This window comes from Molothrus aeneus, chromosome 1 (genome assembly GCF_037042795.1).
Source record: "Molothrus aeneus isolate 106 chromosome 1, BPBGC_Maene_1.0, whole genome shotgun sequence".
Taxonomy (NCBI): domain Eukaryota; kingdom Metazoa; phylum Chordata; class Aves; order Passeriformes; family Icteridae; genus Molothrus; species Molothrus aeneus.
The window spans coordinates 830001-850881 of record NC_089646.1 but is presented as its reverse complement, the minus strand read 5'-3'; the positions used below and the strand labels follow the sequence as shown (position 1 = coordinate 850881).

General features: G+C 52.3%; 1 protein-coding gene across 2 annotated transcripts in view; it reads left to right on the top strand.

Annotated features, from left to right (window-relative positions):
* The window catches only part of LOC136556834 (microtubule-associated protein 4-like), a 69799-nt gene that overhangs the window by 19576 nt on the left and 29342 nt on the right, over positions 1-20881 (top strand). The window contains exon 2 of one of the 2 annotated variants that reach the window (XM_066550237.1): positions 10120-10171. The exons of the other annotated variant lie outside the window; for it this stretch is intronic. The gene's annotated coding sequence lies outside the window, so the exon portion shown is untranslated. The remainder of the gene's footprint in view (positions 1-10119; positions 10172-20881) is intronic. 2 annotated transcript variants of the gene reach the window in all.

Genomic DNA, 20881 nt, shown 5'->3' with positions numbered 1-20881 from the left:
TGATTCTGTGCTTTACCTGAAATCTGAATCTGTCCCTGCAATTCTGATTCTATGGTTTATCTGGAATCTGAATCTGTCCCTGCAATTCTGATTCTGTGGTTTACCTGGAATCTGAATCTGTCCCTGCAATTCTGATTCTGTGGCTTACCTGGAATCTGAATCTGTCCCTGCAATTCTGATTCTGTGGCTTACCTGGAATCTGAATCTGTCCCTGCAATTCTGATTCTGTGGCTTACCTGGAATCTGAATCTGTCCCTGCAATTCTGATTCTGTGGTTTACCTGGAATCTGAATCTGTCCCTGCAGTTCTGATTCTGTGCTTTACCTATTCTGACACTAGACAAAGTGTATCCTCTCTGTGCTGCTGAGCAGCCATAGCTCCTGGAAAAGCTTTTTGGCTGGAAGAAGGAGGGGAAGACAAACCTGAGCTGGGCATAGCCCATGCCAGGGCTGTGTTACAGTGCTCATCCCTTGCCCTGCAGTGCAGGCTCAGCTTGTCCCCTGCTGCAGAAGCCCAGCAAGGAGCTGTAATTCTTCACTGGGCAGCCCAGGCTCTGCAGTAGGCAGGTTTGGAATAGTCAGCTGTCAGACAGTGGGTCCCTGAAGCCCTGGGCAGTTTGTCTGTCCTCCCCTGGTCCCAGCACCCACTGCTCCGTGGGCAGGAGCTCGGGGAGGTTCTTGTGTGTTAAAAACAAGGGAGATTTGGTGCTTGTGTAATCAGAGCTGTAGGTCACTGATGTTTCAGATGTGCAAGGAGCAGCTGGTTCAGTAGCAGGAGATTCCAGAAAATAAGCAGGGAACTCAGTGATTCCTAGCCCTGGAGCAGCAGCAGTCCTGTGTCTGCACAGGGTGTAAATGCCTTTTTTACCTTCTCCTTCTGATCCACATTCATGGTTTTGCTCTTGAGAATTCACAGAGAAATCAACTGATGATTGAGACTTTGAACCTGCTCTATTGTGCAGTGTTTGGTTTTTAATGTATTCCTCCAACACTACTTGTGTTGCTGTCTGGCATCATTTAAAAATCAAAAGTTGTAATCCTTTTGCCTAAAAAGAGTGATGAAGCATCTGCTGTGTCATCCTTGTCCCAAAACTGATGTAATAGTAAAATCCTAGAATTCCAGAATGATTTGTGTTGGAAAGGACTTTATGTCTGATCCCATCCCCTGCCATGGCAGGGACACTTCCACTGTCCCAGGCTGCTCCCAGCCCTGTCCAGCCTGGCCCTGGGCACTGCCAGGGAACATCCACAGCTGCTCTGAGATGTGCCAGGGCCTGCCCACCCTCCCAGGCAGGAATTCCTTCCCAAGATCCCATCCAATCCTATTCTGTCAGCTCATAAAAAGCCATCACTGAGCAGAGGAGAGGCTCAGATTGCTGTGGGGTGGATTCATCTTACAGTGCTCATCACCTTGGGTGGGACTGGTTGTTGGGGACTGAGGAATGTCTGGACCACTCTCCTCATGTGTTCCTGCACATCTGAAATATTCCCCTCAAATACTCAGCTTATTCTTATTTAACCTGTCACACTCATCTGCTTATTTAACTTATTTAATCTGTCACACTGCTCTGCTGAGATGCTGCTCTTTATTTAGGGCACATCTGGGCATGAGACTTGGATTTATAGAAATATGTATAGAGATGACCTTCATGGAAATATTTATATCTTTATTAACCAAATAACTTGTATTTTCAGAGCTTTTATCCCAGTGTCCTGGTTATGCTGCCAGCCTGTATTCTGTTAAACTTTGGTTTTTTTTTTTTTTTTCCTCTGAAGCATCCATGCAAAATCTATGGCCATAATAAGTTTGCAACCTGAAAAGCCAGGAGTTAAATAAATCCAAAATCCCTGTTGTACTTTCAGGTCAGGACTGGGGCAGTTGTGAGTTGGGGTGAAGCAGCACAGGTCAGTGGTTCCACCACCCTGGAGTCCCTGTAAAATGCTCCATTCACAAAGAACAGGCAAAGCTGAGCTCCAGGAGCACCCTCTGGTCTCTGCATGGATCCTGTCCCATAAAATCCCCTAAAACAGGTGGGTTTTGAAGTGCTCACTGAGGTCCAGTGGCTGTCCTGAGCTGAGACCTGCAGCTCCCTGCCACCCCCACGTCCCCACGGATAATCCATCCCCTCATCCCCAGGGCAGGACACGGGACACGGGAGGAGGCTGTGACCTGCTGCAGGTGAGCAGATATTAATGGGCAGCTGGCTCTGCAGTTATGAAACCTGGCAGGCATCAGCCTTGAAAACATCAGGAGATCCCAGGCTCATGAATTTTCATGCTTTCTTACACTAATAAATGTCAGGGACAGTTGGGAATTCTCCAGGAGCTGTTTGGCTTTGAAGCTGTGTCTGTGGCAGCCTGCAGGGCCCAAGGGGGTGGGAAATCCAAACTTGGCTCCTGTTTGCCCACAGCAGGGCCTGAGCTGACACTGCAGACAACATTCCTTCATCTGGTGGAGCTTGGGGAAATCATGGTTGGTGCCTGCTGTTTCCTCCTTGGTTTTGCTTTTCCAAAGCTGAGCAAAGCCAATATTTTGTAGTTCCACTGGGATTAGGCAGTTCTCCATTCTGGGCTGCATGGGTTTGTTTGATGCAGAATCATGGAGTGGTTTGGGTTGGAAGGGGACTTAAAGCCCATCCCATTCCAAACCCCACTGCCATGGCAGGGACACCTCCCCCTGTCCCAGGCTGCTCCAGCCTGGCCTTGGGCACTGCCAGGGGTGCAGGGGCAGCCACAGCTGCTCTGGGCACCCTGTGCCAGGGCTGCCCACCCTCCCAGGCAGGAATTCCTTCCCAATATCTGATAAAAATCTCTCCCCTCTCAGTTTAAACCCATCTCCCCTTGTTCTGTCACCATTTTCTCTCTCTGTCTTTTGTCTAAGCCCCTTTAGGGGTGCAGGCAGGACACAGCTGCACATTCTGTGTTTTGGCTGTCCCCAACACCATTCCACTGACCCTTGGATCTGCACAGCAAGGGTTTGTCATGGATGAGAGTGGAATAAACCTCAGGGGCCGTTCTGGAATCATCCCCAGCCTTGCCAGGGGGCTGGGGGGAGCAGCCCTGTCCTGCTGCCTCTGCTCTGGGTGTGGTGTGTGCAGTAACAGGGGGATCCTTGTGCTGGATCTGTTGAACAGCCTGCTACACCTTGGCTGAGAGATGTTGTGAAAGACTCTGTAAAAAACAGTAAAAATGTTAATTTTAAAAAAGGCACTGAGAGAGAATCCCTTACAAATGCCCTGTTTGTTCCAGGTGTGGGCTGGGGAGGCTTTTGTGCTGGTTTGCTCTTGTGTAGTGCCAGGTGAGCTGTGCTGCTGGAGCTCCCAGGAAACTGTGGTGATGGCAATAAAAAATGTTCAGTAAGAGCTGCTCCCAGCCTGGTGCTCTGGCTACCCTTGTGCTGCTGGGTTATGGGATGTTTGGTGATTTCTAGCAGTGCTGGGATGTTTTATTCCAGGAGACTTGCTCTTGCAGCCTTTGACCCTGGGCAGAAATCCTGTCCCACACACTGGTGGGTGCTGTTCCAGAGCTGCCATGGAGCAGGAGCATTCTCAGATCTGTTTGCATTAGCAGCCCTGGTGTGGAGAGCAGGATTTCATCTGTGAGGATGTTCCTGGTCACTCTAACTCAGCTGTGGCATTGAGGTTCTTCCCATTCCTTCTGCTGGAGGAAGGCATCTCAGGAAGGCTGAGAGCCTCTCATTAGTGGACAAATGACATTTGGATAATGAAAGCTGCTTCTTCTCCTTGTTGCCATCAAAGAGCTCATTAATGCTCCCCAGGCAGGGCAGGATGGGCACTGGAGGAGCTCCAGCCTTGAAGGATGATTTCATAGTTCAGGACTTGACTCTGTTCTTGCTGCTCCTTGTATAATGCATAATGTGTGTGCAGCTGAGTCCTTCTGAATCTCAGATCATTAGAAATGCTATTTCTGGCCTGTAGTATCCCAGAAGATACAGGTTGGATAATGCTGGCAGGGGGTGGGTGTGGGGATGTGCTTTGACAAATTAAGCAGATGACAGGAGTCACAGTGGATCTGTATTGATCAGACACAACAGTAGGAAGAACTCCTGAATTCTTAAACCCTCTATTTTTAGATGTAGTTCGTCTGGGCTGAAGGCTTTCTGTTCCCTGAATTGTTCCAAAAATAAATATTTCAGAAGAGGATTAAACTTGAATGTGAGAGTCAGTGTTTTTTATGCATCAGTGTTCATGGCAGGAGCTGGTCAGAAATCACTATTCTCCTTAAATTTGCATGCTCTGAATCCAAATTAAAGCTGCTTTCACCAAAACTACTCATCCACACGGGAGGCTGGAGGTGCTGGTGAGAATGCAACTGTGAGAGCTAATTTTAGCTAATTCAGTCCTGGGAGCAGCAGAGTCCTTCAGCTGTGAAAAGAGACACTTCGCTCTTGCTTAAATCACTTTCTTTTTTTATTGAGCTTCTGCTGAGCACGGACAGGCTTTGCTGATTCTCACCAAGGGCAATTTCTGCCTTGGCTTTTGGTGCTGCCTTTCTTTTTGGTGTGAATCTGGATGTTAAAGGGTTTAATTTTGGTTTTGTTTTGACACGTCAGAAAGATCTTTGAATCTTTCTACGCATCGCTTGTGTCAAAGTCCTTCATCTCAGCCTTGTCTGGCTGTTTGCAGCCTCCTGTCACATAGACTTTATGTGTAACACAGTCTCTCCCACGTTCCTGTCTCAGGCACTCACAAACCAGAGGGCTCTGGCTTCTGGAAGTTTCCTTCCCAGGTGAGTGCAGCCCTTGCTGTGCTGCCCAGCCCTCCAGAGCCCTTTGGGAAGATCCTTGCCTGGTCCTTGACACTGGCACTGTGGCAACCCATGAGTCACTCCTCAACTTCCCAGAGTCATTGCACGTTGTTTCTTCTTTTCAAATTGCTCCTGACATCCCCAAATCCGTGGTGCTATAAAAACAGCCCAGCTTGTGCAGCTGCTTATTTCCTGTCTGACTGGATGAACCTCACGGGGCTTTAACTTTGTCAGCCCCAGTCGCTGCCCCAGACTCTCATTTTAAAGTCTGTCCCCTCTAATAAGGATGAAGTGTGGATGCTGCCAGTGAGTGTGTGCTTGCTCTGCAGTGGAAGGCCTTCATCCTCCCCTCTTCTACCTGGGACTGGGGAGGATCATCTCCTTCTCCAGGCAGGAGGACGTGTGTGCCTGCCGTGCAGCTCTGACTTGCTGCTCATGAATATTTCCCTAGAAAATGCTTCACTCTTCAAGTGCACTGCAAATACATCCTGTGTTCTGAAGACTCTTTAAATTATTAGTCTAACTCAGCTTCTCTTGGGAGAAGCTCCACTCAAAAGCCTGCAGTTAAATGTAAAAGCAAGTCTCTTTCAAATCCCAGAATCATTTGGGTTGGAAAAGATCTCCAAGGCCATCAAATCCAGGCTGTGCCCAGTCCCCTCCTTGCCCCCAGCCCAGAGCTCTGAGTGCCACCTCCAGGAGTTCTTGGACACCTCCAGGGATGGGCACTCCAAACCTCCCTGGGCAGCCTCTCCCAAGGCCTGAGCCCCCTTTCCACGGGGAAATTCCTTCTGTGCCCACCCTGAGCTCCCCTGGCCCAGCCTGAGGCCGTTCCCTCTGCTCCTGTCCCTGTTCCCTGCCTGTCCCCTCCTGGCAGGAGCTGTGCAGAGCCACAAGGTCCCTCCTGATCCCCCTTTTCTCCAGGCTGAGACCCTTTCCCATCTCCTTTATCCATTTCTCCTAGGATTTACTGTTACCTTTATCCAGATGCCTCATGCCAGGGTGAGAACAGCAGTTTGATGCTGAACAAAAATTCATTGAGTATCTGGCAGTGGTGCCCATGAAGGAAAAAAGTCCATCATGTATTTGTGAATGAACTCTTGGTTTGGGATCTTGGTGAGTTCAGGAACAGGCATGGAGACAACACAGGGGGTTGTGGCCATAAAGGTAATTGTCCTTCTCAGGGAAGGTGATCTTTAAGGAAGGTAATCTTAAATGGGATCTATAAGGTTCCTTCCACCCCAAACCATGCTGTGGTTCTGTGACTCCTCGTCAGGTTGTTGTGGTTATTGCTGGGAAGAGCCAGGGATGGAAATCTGAGCTGCCCAACCTGGATTTCATGGCCAGGGTGTATATTTAGCTCAGGGTTCAGCAGCCTTTGCCTTTGGAGCCGGCACCCGACACCCTGGGACTGCTTTGCATGTGGAATGCTGGAGCTGGGCTGGGCAACGCCCCTCTTGGCTCCTCTGGCAGTGATCTCCATGGCCTGTGTGTGCTGGAGACAGGAGCTATTTAAAGGGAGCTGTTTATCCAGAGCTTTGGGGAAGCAGGCCCGGAGGGTGAGAGAACAGGAAACTCCAAGGCTGAGGGGCTTTCTCCTGCAAGGCACAGAAACACTCCTGAATCTGGGCTGGGAAAACAGAAAGTGCTGCTTGGGTAGGGAATTTAAGGGAGCTGATAAGGGCTGCTGAGGTGGGGAATGGCACATTCTTTATTTATTCTGACCTCAGTGGCACTGGAGTGCATTCCACCTGGCTGGGGTCAGTGATGATCCAGAGCACTGCTCTGCTCCCTGTCTGCCATCCTGAGCAGGGACTGGGACAGTCACTGAGCACACAGAATCACAGAATTTCTGGGTTGGAAGAGACCTTTAAGATCATTGAGTCCAACCCATGTTCTAACACCTCAGCTAGATCATGGCACCAAGTCCACATCCAGTCTTTCTTTAAACACATCGAGGGATGGTGACTCCACCACCTCCCTGGGTAGCTGATTCCAGTATTTGACCACTCTTTCTGTGAAAAACTTCCTCCTTCATTCCAGCCTGTATCTCCCTTGGCACAGCTTGACACTGTGTCCTCTTGTTCTGTCTGTTGTTGCCCGGAGAAAGAGACCGAGCCCAGCTCACCAGAGTCACCCTTCAGGAAGAGAAGGGTGTGATAAGAAGAGAGTGATAAGGTCACAGAGAGCCCTGGCTTCTGGACACTGTCCAGTGCTGATCCTTTGGGAGCTGGATGGGGGCAGTTGCTGCCCCTCGTCCTTGTTGGGTGGCTGACCAGGATGGGCTCAGGGCTTTTCCCCAGCAGCAGCCAGAGCTGGGAGTTCATCTCCAAAGGGATGTCCCTGCAAACTGCTAGAGATGAGTAGGTGCTACTAAAAGCAGCAAGAACCATCAAAATCACAAAACCCTGAAGGGGATTGGTAATGTTTGCCCTGAAATGTGGATATGATTTTGGAACTCCCTGGAATAAGCAGTGTGTTAGAGATGGGGTGTGCTTGGTGAGCTCCTGGGTGGGAACCTGGGGTACTCAGTGTGCTAATGGGGTGCAGTTTGTGCTAATGGGGTGCAGTTTGTGCTAATGGGATGCAGGGGTGCAGTTTTTCTGGGAGGGGAATCTCTGAAGTTGGAATGCTCTGTACTAACAGGATGGAGAGCAGAGGAGCTGAGGAACAAGAACTACTGGTGCAGGATGTGGAACTGGATCTTAGAGGGAGCAGTGCCCGTTCCCTGATAGTGCAGGCAGGCACTGGGGAGTGCCATTCCTGGGATCCCTGCTCTGCCTTGGGGCTGCCTTTCCTTGGCAGCTCTGGGGAAACAGTGCTGGGGAGGGAGGAAGGAAGTTGGAGCTTGGGGTCACAATGCATGGGCAGCTGTCTCTGCTCCTCAAAACAGTTCTCAGAGGTGTTTCTCCTGACTGCAGAGCAGTCCTGTTAACCATGGGCCACGGGAGCTGGGATTTGCTGGATATATGGGTTTTCTCCTAACTGCAGAGCAGTCCTGTTAACCATGGGCCACGGGAGCTGGGATTTGCTGGATATATGGGTTTTCTCCTGTTCAGCAAGGCTTCTGGAACAGCCAGAGTCTTCCTCAGTTTATCACGTGAGGGGATGGGGTAGAGTCTCTCAGATTATTTTAAGACCCAATACATACGAAATCTTTGTAGCCACACCTTCAATTCCAGCAAATTTGTTGGTTTTTAGATATTTAACACTTGTCCTTGGCAGTGAGAACACCCCCTAACTTAAAGAGCATCAATTTTACAATGGGGGCAGTTAAGACCCCCACAGTGCAGGAATTCTGCCCTTCAGGGGTTATTTAGATAGCAACCAAAGGTGCAGCTTTACCAAAGGAAGAGTTGGTTTGCCCAAACCACGAAGCTGTGGTGGATTTTATCTCACAGTTACCAGGCTGACCCAGCACTGCCCCATCTGAGCTGGAGCAGCACTAAAAAAGGAGCTCCTGCTTCTCCTTTTCTTCAATTCTTCCTGAAAAGAGAGGTCTCTGGGTTGTTTTTCTTAACAAATAAGGTAAAGTTTTGGTGGTTTCAGTGCAAAGAGATTGGAATCTCCTGAGTGAGAGTGGATCTCAGCAGTGGGCTGGAGGCCAGGGGAGCAGCCAGTGGGGCTGTGATGCCCTCGAGGGGATGGAGCTGTTCTCCAGGGAAGGAGCTGCACAGAGGGACCCTGATGTCCCAGTTTGTCACAGGGTGGCTCACCTGCCAGTGAGGATGTGGAGAAAGCAGGAGTGGTGCTGGTTTGTGGTGTGTGGCAGCAGGGTCCCTCTGGGGAAGGCCCCGAGCACCTGGTGCAGCTGAATCCTGCACCAGAGATTCTCCTTTCCTCAGTTAATGTGCTAACTCCCCTTCCCAACCCTTCTGAAGGGAGCAGGACTCTTCTGGAAGGCTTTTCTCACTCCTCAGTGCTTCACTGAAGCTCAAATGACACTTTCCACTGGGCTCTTTCCTCCTTTAGCTAAAAGCTCTGGCATTTCACTTCCCTGGAACACGAAATGCCCATCTGTGGGGAGAGGAACATGGGTGGGTGTTTGTCTGACTGCTGGGCAGGCACTGAGGTGATCTTTTCCTGGAGATTGGCTTGATGACTTGCAGTGCTGGAGAACAAGGTGGACATTTGTTTCTCCATGGGGATTGAACTACTTCAACTCTGTGGTTCAGTTGATGTTCTCTTCTGCAAGGGGGCTAGAAGGAGTAATTACTGGGGTAGAAATTTTTTTAACAGCTGTGTTTGCTTCACAATTAAGAAACATTATCAACAGAATGTAAAATATTGGGTAGAAAACTTTGGAACAGGACAGCCTGGTGAGGAGATGGTTCCTGGTAAATCTGGTGGGAGCAGCTGCCCTGGAATCACAGCAAAAGCAGGAAAGGAGCTGGAGCAGATCAGGGTGGGCTCGTGACTGTCACAGGTGGCTGGGCAGGTGTGCCAGGGACTGCCAGGGGCCCTGTGAGCTCTTAAGCCATTCATTGAGCACCTGAAATGCTGCTTAGGGCAGGGATGTCCTGATCAGCCTGGATTAATTCAGCCTTAATGCTGTGTTTGGAGAAACCTATTAAGGTGTGCAACCTTAATAGGGAAAAGTGGCTCACAGTTTTCGTGGAATAGCCTGAGCAGCTGAGCAGGTGTTGATGGGAAATAGCAATCACAGGGTGGTTGGAGTGTGGGGGAACCTCTGGATGTCACCCAGGCCAGCCCCCTGCCAGGGCAGGGTCCCCTGGGCTGTGTCCAGGTGGCTCTGGGATGTCTCCAGAGAGGAGACTCCAGCCCCCCTGGGCAGCTGTTCCAGGGCTCTGGCCCTGCATGGACAGAGGCTGTTCCTGCTGCTGGGCTGGAGCTGCTGTGCTTTGCTTTGTGCCACTGCTCCTGGTGCTGTCACTGAGCAGAGTCTGGCACCTTCTCCTGGCACACAGATGGGGAGATTGGTGGGCATTGATGGGATCCCCTGTGAGCCTTCCCTTCTGCAGGCTGAGCAGGCCCAGCTCCTGCAGTCCCTGCTCATCAGAGATGCCCCAGAGCCCTGAACATCTCTGTGGCCCCTGCTGGACCCTCTCCAGCAGCTCCTTGGCCTGAGGAGCCCAGAACTGGACAGGACACCCCAGCTGTGCCTCAGCAGGGCTGAGCAGAGGGGCAGCATCCCCTCCCTCACTCCTGACCCAGCTAGAGGAGCTCTGACTCCTGCTGAGGAGGGAGCACCAGGAAAAGCTGCCTGGATCACTGGAGGGGACTGCAGCAAATCCTCCCAGTTAATTCTGAGGAGCAGCACTGATGTCCCAGCACGCCTGGCTCCTGCCATGCCAGGGCCCTGTGCTCACACAGCTCCCTCTGCTTTGTCTTGCAGATCAGCAGCTCCTGAGGACTGAAGAACCTGCCCAGGGAACCCCTGCTCTGAGGTAGGAGCTGATTTTCTGCTGACCCAGCAGAGATGTTTCATTCAGAAGCAGGGTTTGGTGCAGCTGTGTGTGCACTCAGAGCAGCTGTGCTGGGACCTGCAGCCCCCAGCCAGAGATGGGAGATGGGAGCTCTGCCTCTGGGAGCTTGTGTGGAGCAGGCATGGCTGGAATGCACTCACCTTCCATTCTGTTCTGATAAACCTTCTAATTACTGCTCCTTCTGCATCCTGCCAGTTAAATCCCTTCCAGACAGAGTCACAGAAAGGTTTGGGTTGGGTTAAACCCACCCAGTGCCACCCCTGCCATGGCAGGGACACCTCCCACTGTCCCAGGTGCTCCAAGCCCCAATGTCCAGCCTGGCCTTGGGCACTGCCAGGGATGCAGGGGCAGCCCCAGCTGCTCTGGGAATTCCATCCCAGCCAGGAATTCCCAATTCCCAATCTCCCACCCATCCCTGCCCTCTGGCACTGGGAGCCATTCCCTGTGTCCTGTCCCTCCATGCCTTGTCCCCAGTCCCTCTGCAGCTCTCCTGGAGCCCCTCCAGGCCCTGCCAGGGGCTCTGAGCTCTCCCTGGAGCCTCCTCCTCCCCAGGGGAACATTCCCAGCTCTCCCAGCCTGGCTCCAGCCTTTCAGGTATTTATTGAAGCTTCAGACATTGCTGGGTTCTGTTTGGGATAACAGGGCTGCTGTGGAGCTCCAGGCTTATCCTTTCTGGCCACTTGGACTTTCCTTCCTTGCCTTTTCTGCTTCAGAGGGCTCACATCTTGTTTAACTTGGTCATTCAAATCTTCTTTTTATCAGAGTAAGAGGACTACAAAAGATTAAAATGGGTAAACTAGGCTAAGAGAAACAAGTCTGATTTGATTTCTTGGGAATTGGGAGCAGCAGATCATGCAAGTTTTTATCCTAGCTGTCCTTTGGGGGAGGCACAGCACAGCTCCAGTTCTGGAATCTGCCTTCAGCTCTGCAGTGGGGATGTCTGAGGTGCAGGTGCTCACCTGATGTGCTGTGGGGGAGGAATTTCAATTTCTTCCTGATTTTTGTGTGGACTGAGAGACCCCCAGGTGTGTTCTGCAGAGCAGTTTGGGATTGTTCTCAAATGCTGGTTATGTCTTGAAGTCCTGAGAGGAAAATCTGTTCTTTTCTTCCCTGTGTGAGCCATCCATCTGCCTTTTCCTGAGCTGTCAGTGGCAGAGCTGGTTCCACCCAGTGACCCTTGGCTCTCAGGAGTGCAGAGGGGTCACACAGACAGAGCTCCAGCACCTTGATTTGCCATCACCAGCCCCATGCACTGTCACCTCCTGGAACTGCCTGCAGCTCACAAGAGCCTCACAAGCCTCCTACAACTCAGTTATGGCATAAAATTATTCCTCAGGCACCTTTTATTTTTCAGTGTCCTTAAATGTCACATGCAGAGATAACAGCACTGTAGGTGCAGAGTTATTTATTTTCAGTGGGGCTGATGCTCCTGTCCATGGTGTGAAGAGGCTCCTGTGTCCCAGTTCCTGAGGGGGCTGGAAGGTTGGAAGGGGCTCCCAGTGCTGCAGGGGCTGTGCCCAGGCTCCCTGGGCATTCCTGCTCTCACTCCCAGGACTGTGGCCACCAGCCAAACCATCTTAAGCTGTTGTCTCAAAGCCACTTGAAGAGAAGCCAAGGAAGATGGCTTATCTGCCCTGGGTGGGCTGGAGGGGGGCCATGCCCACAGCTTGTCCCCACGTGCTTGTCCCCGTGGCCTGAGGGGACCTGCAGGGGTCACAGGGTGTCACCTCCTCTGTCACACAGGGAAGGTGACAGAGGAATGGGAGAGCTTGGTGTTCTCCTCCCTGCACCTGCCAGTCTTGGGTGGGTTTTATTTTTCCTCTTTTCTGCCTCTCTTGGCTTGGCCCAGTGTGCTGGGAAGGTCTGCCAGGCTCCTGGGATGTCTGGACTGGGTTTGGACTTCATGGAATATCTGCAGTGGGAAGAGACCCTTAGGGATGATGGAGTCCAACTGCCTGCTCCTCACAGGAGCACCTGGAACAGTGAGAGTGCTCTGCAGGCAGCCCTGGAGCTCTGACAGGTCCTGTTGTGCCTCCCAGCTTGTCCAGGAGGTGACTTTGCCATCAGGATCGTCCTCCTTGCATTTCTCCATTTTTGGGGAGCTGTGGCAGGATTGCCCCCTGCACCCCAGGCATCCCTGGCTGCACTGCCCTTGTGCAGGGGTCCAGGATGTGCAGGTGTTTCCCCCAGGCTGCACTGAGCAGCTCAAGGGCTTCCTGCAGTCATTTATCTGGGAATGTTTAAGCCAGGCTCGTTGGGTGTGAGGATGAGGAGCAGCAGCTTCCTCCCCCACATCCTGGGGCAGCTGGGAGGGCAGGCACAAGGGAGGAGCTGGGCTGCTCCTGCTGGATTGACCTGCCTGAGAGTATCTTGGGTTCTTTACAAACCTTTATCTCAGACTGTCCCTCAGGAGGCCCCCAGTCCCTCCTGCTCACTCCACTGGGAGCTCTTCCAGCCGAGCCCAGGGCAATGTTTGGTCATGGTGGTGGCACCTGGATCTTCACTTGGTTCTTGTGTTGGTTCCATGTGTACACATGGGGGGAAGACACTTCTGAAAACGTTACCTGCTGGATAAATTGATGTTTTGTTGTGTAATGGCTCTAACTGGGAAGAAGCCCCCACAAACCCCCGTCTTTAGGGTCAGTTTTATGGGGTGGGGAGGCCCTGGCACAGGGTGCCCAGAGCAGCTGGGGCTGCCCCTGGATCCCTGGCAGTGCCCAAGGCCAGGCTGGACAGGGCTGGGAGCAGCCTGGGATAGGGAAAGGTGTCCCTGCCATGGCAGGGGTGGCACTGGGTGGGCTTCAGGGTCCCTCCAACCCAACCCATTCAGGGATTTGAGGATTCTGAGTCACTTTACCACTTAAGGTTTTACTTTCCTCAAGTGATGTGGGAAGCACCCTGAACTAAAATAAATTTTTTTTCAGTTCTACACTGAATAGTTATTTATTTATTCCCCTCTTTTTCCCCTTTTGAAGGGAGTTGCTGTGTCCAAGGGCACCACAGTGTGGCCCTGGACACTGCAGCCACACCTGGGATAAGAAAATGAATCATTCTCTAAGGAAACCACCACACCATGCCTGATAAGCTGCAGGGACACCTGGAATGTCTTTATTGCTCTTTCTTTCATGAAATCTCAGCTTTTGTTTTCTAAGCAAGGCCTTGTTTTGCAGGCACCCTTGAATGTGTTTGTTATCAGGAGCACGGAAATGTAAATACAATGGTGCTTGGGCTGCAGCAGCTCCTCCCTTCCTCCCCCTGCCTTCCTGCATGCACTTGGGGAGGGGGGAGCTGTTCTTCTGCATTAATTCATTCAGAAAGGACTGTTCTTGCCCCTGCTGCCACCTCCTCAGATTTCAGGGAGAGACAATTCTCTCCTTGAGACCAAGAACTCACACAAGGGCTCGTGCTGTGGCTCCTCTTGGCATTTCCCCAAGCTCCTGCCTACCAGCACATCCCATTTTTTAACTAGATAAGCCACACAGGCTCTGTTCTGCTTGAACTAAGACTGCATTCTTCTCCTTGCAACATTTGAGCTCATTTCCTAGAAGAAAAACTAAAAAAACTGGAGCCTTCACCAACCTGAGTCTCAGAGCCTTAAGTCTGCAGCTGCTTTTGAGAGTTTTGCCCAAGTGAGGCTGTGCTGGATGTGCTTGGTCACTGGGAGCTAATGTTGGTTGATCTCTCAGTCAGCAGGAATTTTGTCATTAAAACCAGGTCAGGACAGCAGAAAGGCTCCAATGTAGAATTTGTTCTTTGGCCTCAGCCGGGAGGAATTGGGCTCAGCTGTTGATGTGAGCAGGCACTTGGCCTCACTCTGTGCCTGTCATCTGCTTTTTTTACTGACTCTGTCATGGACTTTGTGTGGCAGGAACAACTTTCTGGGCACTTAATTCTCCTCAGTCACCAGGCCTTTCTTGCCCAAGGTGCCACAGTAAATTGTGATGTGTCTGTGGCACCTGGGCTGTCCCTGGTCCCTGCCCAGGAGCTCAGTGCACTCCTCTGGCCCTGGGCCAGCTGTGGGGCTGAAGCAGCTCAAGAAAAATCCCCGGGATCCTCTCTAAGAATAAACATCACATGAGAGCAGGAGTGTCCCCCTGCCTGGGCAGAATTAAGTGTCCTGCTGGGAGGCAATAACAGCAGCAGCTTAGGGGCTGGGCTGGCATCCCCCTTGTTATCTTATTGCAGGGGTTCCATGCTGTTGTCTCCTTATCACAAAGGTCCCAGACCTTCTTGGTGTTTCTTGTGGGCAGTTCCTCAGAGCACTGACTCTTTCCTCTTCACAAAGCAGCCACTGACTCCAGTTCCCTTCTCAAGGCCCACCCACTCTGTTATAGCACTCTTCTTCTCACTGGGTACAGCTGTGGCCTGGTAAAGTCAGGCCTGCTCCTAGTCTTTGAGAATTGGCCCAGCTGCAGCTCCCTGAGTTCTCCCCTGGGGATTTGGGGTGACTCCCTGCGCCTTTCCTGCCTCACACCCTGTTCTGAAGCTCAGTTATCCTTCTGCCTGTCCGTGGGAGCTGCACCACCACCACCAGGAGTGCCCCTCTCCTTGGATCTCAGGTTTTGCTTCCCAAGCTTCCCACAAATCCTTTCCTGAGCTGTTGTAGCCAAAGGTTCAGCTCTGCTTGCAGAGGGGCCCAGGTGTGATCAGGGCTTTTAATGCTGAAGGCTTTGGGCCCCCTGGGAAGCTCCCCAGTTGGGGGAGAGTTTCTACTCTTAGTTTTGTGTTAGGAAAAGAAGACATGTAGGACATTTTTCTCTTTTCGGTCTCTTAGTTTATTATTTTCTTATTAAAAACTTGGTATTGTCTGTACTGCATTTAGTGCTTAGGGAAATTACCACTAAAATGGTTGAGGAATGTACAGTCTTAAGGTTCTTTATGATCCCTTTGTTCAATTAACTTTAGAAATGGACTTTATTTTCATTTTTCTACCAGTACTCATCCTCTGTTCATTTATGTTACTAAAAATTGTGGTAAATCTCCTTTAATCACTTTGTACTACCAACACTACAGAAAATAGAGTAGATGAAGAAGAAGGAGAAGCACCTCAGGCCACCACTTTGTCCTCCATACTAATAATCTTAACATAATCTTAACTCCATACTAAAATATACTAAAACACCCTAAACCTTAATTTCTCACCTCAGTGATGCACTACAATAGATAATTTCTCTTATCTATCTTACACTTTTGTAATTTCTAGTTTATCTAGAAATCCTAGAAGCCTTCTTCCCAAATGGGAGTCAAAGGCAGTGTTTTTTTGGGGTTCAGGGTCCCCCAGAGCAATCAGAGGAATATCCCCCTTGCCCTAAGTTCCCACAGACTTCTACCTTGGTTTAGAAGGATTTCAGAGTTTTGCCTTTCTCACCTGTGTGTAGGCACAAATATCCCTACTTAGGAGTAATTCCTGTTAATGTGGAATGTGGTTAATCCCCCTTGCATCAGTTGTGGAGCTGCCCCAAGATGAACGAGATCCATACATGGAATTGCCAAAGGTGGTGCAAAAAGCCCTTTCTGAGCATGTTGTAGTGACACACCAGTGTGTAAAGGCTGGCTGGGATACCCCAAACAGGAGAGCCTGTCCTCAGCAGGGGCAGGAACAGGGATATCCCAGAGCTGGGCTTAACAGAGTCAGGAACAGGGATAACCCAGAGCTGGGCTTAACAGAGTCAGGAACAGAGTCAGGAACAGGGATATCCCAGAGCTGGGCTTAACAGAGTCAGGAACAGAGTCAGGAACAGAGTCAGGAACAGGGATATCCCAGAGCTGGGCTTAACAGAGTCAGGAACAGGGATATCCCAGAGCTGGGCTTAACAGAGTCAGGAACAGGGATATCCCAGAGCTGGGCTTAACAGAGTCAGGAACAGGGATATCCCAGAGCTGGGCTTAACAGAGTCAGGAACAGGGATATCCCAGAGCTGGGCTTAACAGAGTCAGGAACAGAGTCAGGAACAGGGATATCCCAGAGCTGGGCTTAACAGAGTCAGGAACAGAGTCAGGAACAGGGATATCCCAGAGCTGGGCTTAACAGAGTCAGGAACAGAGTCAGGAGCAGGGATATCCCAGAGCAGTCAGGAGCAGAGTCAGGAACAGGGATATCCCAGAGCAGTCAGGAGCAGAGTCAGGAGCAGGGATATCCCAAAGGTGTCCTTAACAGAGACAGGAACAGAAATATCCCAGAGCAGTCAGGAGCAGGCTCCACAGCTTGGAGCCTTCCTGGTGTGTTCTGCTCCCACCCTAAATGGGGTCAGGGATTTTAATTCTCCATGAATTTCTGAGCACCTGAGTGGCCTCCACAGAAAAGGAGGGAATTTGGTTCCTGGCCTGAAAATCCCCCTGGATGGAGTGGGGAGGTGCTTGTGTGTGGTCCCTGGGCACATCCCCATGGAGCAGGAGCAGGTCCCTGGCACATCCCCGTGGAGCAGGAGCAGGTCCCTGGCACATCCCCATGGAGCAGGAGCAGGTCCCTGGGCACATCCCCATGGAGCAGGAGCAGGTCCCTGGCACATCCCCATGGAGCAGGAGCAGGTCCCTGGCACATCCCCATGGAGCAGGAGCAGGTCCCTGGCACATCCCTGTGGAGCAGGAGCAGGTCCCTGGCACATCCCCATGGAGCAGGAGCAGGTCCCTGGCACATCCCCATGGAGCAGGAGCAGGTCCCTGGCACATCCCCATGGAGCAGGAGCAGGTCCCTGGCACATCCCCATGGAGCAGGAGCAGGTCCCTGGCACATCCCTGTGGAGCAGGAGCAGGTCCCTGGCACATCCCTGTGGAGCAGGAGCAGGTCCCTGGCACATCCCCGTGGAGCAGGAGCAGGTCCCTGGCACATCCCTGTGGAGCAGGAGCAGGTCCCTGGCACATCCCCGTGGAGCAGGAGCAGGTCCCTGGCACATCCCCATGGAGCAGGAGCAGGTCCCTGGCACATCCCCATGGAGCAGGAGCAGGTCCCTGGCACATCCCCATGGAGCAGGAGCAGGTCCCTGGCACATCCCCATGGAGCAGGAGCAGGTCCCTGGCACATCCCTGTGGAGCAGGAGCAGGTCCCTGGCACATCCCTGTGGAGCAGGAGCAGGTCCCTGGCACATCCCCATGGAGCAGGAGCAGGTCCCTGGCACATCCCTGTGGAGCAGGAGCAGGTCCCTGGCACATCCCTGTGGAGCAGGAGCAGGTCCCTGGCACATCCCCATGGAGCAGGAGCAGGTCCCTGGCACATCCCCGTGGAGCAGGAGCAGGTCCCTGGCACATCCCTGTGGAGCAGGAGCAGGTCCCTGGCACATCCCTGTGGAGCAGGAGCAGGTCCCTGGCACATCCCTGTGGAGCAGGAGCAGGTCCCTGGCACATCCCCGTGGAGCAGGAGCAGGTCCCTGGCACATCCCCATGGAGCAGGAGCAGGTCCCTGGCACATCCCCGTGGAGCAGGAGCAGGTCCCTGGCACATCCCTGTGGAGCAGGAGCAGGTCCCTGGCACATCCCTGTGGAGCAGGAGCAGGTCCCTGGCACATCCCTGTGGAGCAGGAGCAGGTCCCTGGCACATCCCCGTGGAGCAGGAGCAGGTCCCTGGCACATCCCCATGGAGCAGGAGCAGGTCCCTGGCACATCCCCATGGAGCAGGAGCAGGTCCCTGGCACATCCCCATGGAGCAGGAGCAGGTCCCTGGCACATCCCCGTGGAGCAGGAGCAGGTCCCCAGCCTGGTCACAGAGCCAGGCACTAACAGAGCGTTTGCTCTGCCCTGTCAGAGCCTCCCCACAGCTTTGTTGTGGTATCCAACAGGCAGCCCCTGCCCTCTGCAGCAGCCCAGTGTGTGTCTGTCCCATTCCCAGTGTGTGTCTGTCCCATCCCTAGTGTGTGTCTGTCCCATTCCCAGTGTGTGTCTGTCCCATTCCCAGTGTGTGTCTGTCCCATTCCCAGTGTGTGTCTGTCCCATTCCCAGTGTGTGTCTGTCCCATTCCCAGTCTGTCTGTCCCATTCCCAGTGTGTGTCTGTGCCATTCCCAGTGTGTCTCTGTCCCATTCCCAGTGTGTGTCTGTCCCGTTCCCAGTGTGTGTCTGTCCCGTTCCCAGTGTGTCTCTGTCCCATTCCCAGTCTGTCTGTCCCGTTCCCAGTGTGTGTCTGTCCCGTTCCCAGTGTGTGTCTGTCCCATTCCCAGTGTGTGTCTGTCCCGTTCTCAGTGTGTGTCTGTCCCATTCCCAGTGTGTGTCTGTCCCGTTCCCAGTGTGTGTCTGTCCCGTTCCCAGTGTGTGTCTGTCCCATTCCCAGTGTGTGTCTGTCCCATTCCCAGTGTGTGTCTGTGCCATCCCCAGTGTGTGTCTGTCCCATTCCCAGTGTGTGTCTGTCCCATTCCCAGTGTGTGTCTGTGCCATCCCCAGTGTGTGTCTGTCCCATTCCCAGTGTGTGTCTGTCCCATTCCCAGTGTGTGTCTGTCCCATTCCCAGTGTGTGTCTGTGCCATCCCCAGTGTGTGTCTGTCCCATTCCCAGTGTGTGTCTGTCCCATTCCCAGTGTGTGTCTGTGCCATCCCCAGTGTGTGTCTGTCCCATTCCCAGTGTGTGTCTGTCCCATTCCCAGTGTGTGTCTGTCCCATTCCCAGTGTGTGTCTGTGCCATCCCCAGTGTGTGTCTGTCCCATTCCCAGTGTGTGTCTGTCCCATTCCCAGTGTGTGTCTGTGCCATCCCCAGTGTGTGTCTGTCCCATTCCCAGTGTGTGTCTGTGCCATCCCCAGTGTGTGTCTGTCCCGTTCCCAGTGTGTGTCTGTCCCATTCCCAGTGTGTGTCTGTGCCATTCCCAGTCTGTCTGTCCCATTCCCAGTGTGTGTCTGTCCCATTCCCAGTGTGTGTCTGTCCCGTTCAAAGTGTGTCTCTGTCCCGTTCCCAGTGTGTGTCTGTCTCGTTCCCAGTGTGTGTCTGTCCTATCCCCAGTGTCTGTCCCGTTCCCAGTGTGTGTCTGTCCCGTTCCCAGTGTGTGTCTGTCCCATTCCCAGTGTGTGTCTGTCCCATTCCCAGTGTGTCTCTGTCCCATTCCCAGTGTCTCTGTCCCATTCCCAGTGTGTGTCTGTCCCGTTCCCAGTGTGTGTCTGTCCCGTTCCCAGTGTGTGTCTGTCCCATCCCCAGTGTGTGTCTGTCCCATTCCCAGTGTGTCTCTGTCCCATTCCCAGTGTGTGTCTGTCCCATTCCCAGTGTCTCTGTCCCATTCCCAGTGTCTCTGTCCCATTCCCAGGTTTTCTGGGGCAGATTCTTTGTCTGTTTTCTGGGAGTTTCCAAAGCCACTCTTCAGAGCCCCTGCAGTCCCTCACTTGCTGTAGCCAAGGTCTTGCAGAATTTACAAACAGCTAAAACTCATTCCTTGGTCTAGAGATACTTAGGTTTATTCCTCCAAAGCTTTTTAACTTTCCAGTTGTGTTTAAAGCTTTAAAATGTTGTTTTCTCCTGACAAATCCCCCTTGAAAAAGCATTGCCAGGTTTGCTGTTCCCTTCCTCTGGAACACCAAGCTGGTGCTGAATTGCCATGAATGAAAATAACTCTGCACTCAACTTTCTCATGTGGAAGCTTCCAGTCCTGTGTCCTGATGGGCAGGTTCTGGTGCTCTGTAATTAAGCTGTCAGGAGAAGGGCTTGTTTTAATTAAAAGTGAAGCAGCTGCTCTGGTACAGTCACTGACACAACTGGAATTGTTCTGTGCAGGGAAAGGAGTGGAGCCTGTGAGGAGTGGCTGGAAGCAGAGGTGGTGTCCAGCCTGTGCCTGATCCCCAGAATTAATTCAGAATTTGTCCTCTCTGACCTTCCTTCCCCTTCTACACTCTCAGATGTGTATATACACATATTTATATATTATTATATATACAGAAGGCAGAACTGGGAGTTGATGAAGGCACTGAGGGCCTGCACAGTGGTGCTCAAACTGTAATTAGGTCAGTCTGAACCTCTGAATTTCTATCTCACAGCATGACTTGAACTCATTCTCATCTCTGGGTTTGTCCTTCCAGTGTTGGTGCTGTACAGTTTTCATCCCATCTTAGAAATGAACACCCAAATTCTCACATGGGAACAAAGTCCATTATTCTGGGGAGAAATGTCTGTGAGACAGACGTGGAATAGGATGAATTCAGAGGGGCTGAGGTGAACTTTTGTGGTGGAACTTGTCCTTTTTGTGCTCCCAGCTGTGGTGCCCAGGCTGTGGCAGTGAGGTGGTGCTGCAGGAGGAAGAAGAGGAGGTGAAGATGAGAACTGTGGGGTGATGCCCTCTGCCAGGGCTGTGCCAGGGGCAGGATCTGTGGGCACGGCCAGGCTGCCCTGGTGCTGTGGCTTTGCCCTGGGGGGGAGGTGGGACCCAGCTCCTCCCTGGCCCTGCTATTAAAGGAAAGCAGCTGACAGAGCAGCTGCTGGGGCTGGGGCTCAGCCCAGCATCCTCCGGAGAAAGTGCTTTGCAAACAGCCCTTTCCTCCCCTGCCCCCACTGCTCCTTCCCTGTGCCAGGAGAAGCCAGGAGCCTCTTCCCCCATGATTGATGAAACTCTCCTTTTTTGGTGCTGCCTCTCTGGGGAAGCAGCACAAGAAATCCCCTCTGCTGCGAGGCCCTGAGACCTGCAGGGCTCTGGGGGCTGCCTTTTTACTGCTGCTCACTTGGGGGCTAAAACTTCCAGGTCTGGGCAGAAGGTGGGCAGACTCTGTTTTCCCCC